The sequence below is a fragment of the Galeopterus variegatus genome, unplaced genomic scaffold, assembly GCF_000696425.1.
Source record: "Galeopterus variegatus unplaced genomic scaffold, G_variegatus-3.0.2 Scaffold14144, whole genome shotgun sequence".
Lineage (NCBI taxonomy): Eukaryota > Metazoa > Chordata > Mammalia > Dermoptera > Cynocephalidae > Galeopterus > Galeopterus variegatus.
Window position 1 is genome coordinate 5,225 of NW_007740255.1, and position 1,499 is coordinate 6,723.

Sequence of the window (1,499 nt, forward strand, 5' to 3'; positions counted from 1 at the left end):
TCAATACTTCAGCTTCTTGTAAAAGCTGTTGGTGGCTTTCCTGAAGTTGGGAATTTTCATTTGAGGCATCTTTTATTGCCACCTTCAGACGTTCTTCATTCATTTGAAATACTTTGCAGATTAGTTTGGCTTCAGCTACTTGTGACTTGACGGCTTTTGATTCATCTTCTAGGGACTGTATCCTTTTTGAAATATCTGCCATCAATTCATCTTGCTCAGAATGTTTAGATTTCTGTTCTTTTAATTCTTTTGCTAGAAAGACTATTTCATCCTTGAGTTTAGATTTGGACCTGTTCAGCTTTTCATTGGTTGCCTCCAAGCTTTGTGCCTCTGTTGACTCCTTCTCAAAGCTGGCATCCTTCACAGCTGACTCTAAGCCTTCATACTCCTCTTGAACAACGCTAAGTTTCTCAAGTAGTTTACATTTTTCTTCAATTAGTCCAGAAAGCTCTTCAGCAAGCTTTCTCTCTCTTCTTACGTAAAGCCGGCTTCTCACTGATCGAACACTTCTCCACAAAAGCAAGAGAAGAAAAACCCCAGTAACAGCCACACATACCACCAGTTCCCACGGAAAACCAGGGCCTGGTCTCAGGTCTTCAGGCAATGCTGCCACAGTCCTGCACAGCTTTCCCAGGACCAGCCATAAGTATGGCTGATGGGAAGCCCCGGGCACCTCCATGGCGCCGAGGCTGCTGTGGCTGTGGCCGCGGTAGCCACGGCCTGGCCAGGCCACAACCAGCAGCTGAAACAGCTCTGCGTTCTGTCGGGAACACAAACCGGCCCCAGCGACAGCAGCAGACACAGCGCAGCTGGCTGTGCGGGGAGCCGGGGAGCACTGGCGCCCACCAGCCTCAGGTGTCCCCCATGCACCTTGGTAACCAGGCCCCTTTGTGATGTCACTTCCATCACTTGGTTCCGAGCCCGCCCCCGCAAGAGCCTGTAACACAGGCTGTCCTTGCAACCCCCCACCTTGGCTCAGTTTTGGCTGGGCCACCGCCAGATCTGAATCCATGTTTATAACGTGTGATGATTAAATCTGGGTAATCAGCTTACTCATCACTCAAATATTTGTCATTTCCTTGTGTTGGGAAAACTCCAAATCCTCTCTTTTACCTATTTGAAATTATATAATAAATGTGTGCTGGCTCTAGTCACCTTAGAAAGCTATAGATCACTAGAAATAGTTCCTCCTGTCCAGCTGCAACTTTATATCTGTAACCTCTGCCTCTCCCCTTCTCCCCATACCCTTCCGAGCCTCTAGTAATCACTATTCTGTTCTCTACTTCTAGGAGATCAACTTTTCTTTTGGCAATTTTTTAAAGGAAATTTTGTGATTTTAATTTCTTTCAGAAGAGCATCCTTCCTTAAATATCTGCCAAGGGACAAAAGTGTTTTCTTTGAGACTAACTTTGCCAAAATAGCCATAGAATGTGGGAATGGGAAGAGGCATGAGACACTCTGGGCTTCACCTGGGCCCAACGCTTTCTTTATAGGTAATG

The 1,499-nt window shown here is 46.4% G+C and overlaps 1 pseudogene; it reads right to left on the reverse strand.

The window, feature by feature from the left end:
* Positions 1 to 7: 7 nt before the first annotated feature.
* LOC103581868 lies at positions 8 to 679 on the reverse strand (annotated as a pseudogene).
* Between the last annotated feature and the right edge of the window lie 820 nt (positions 680 to 1,499).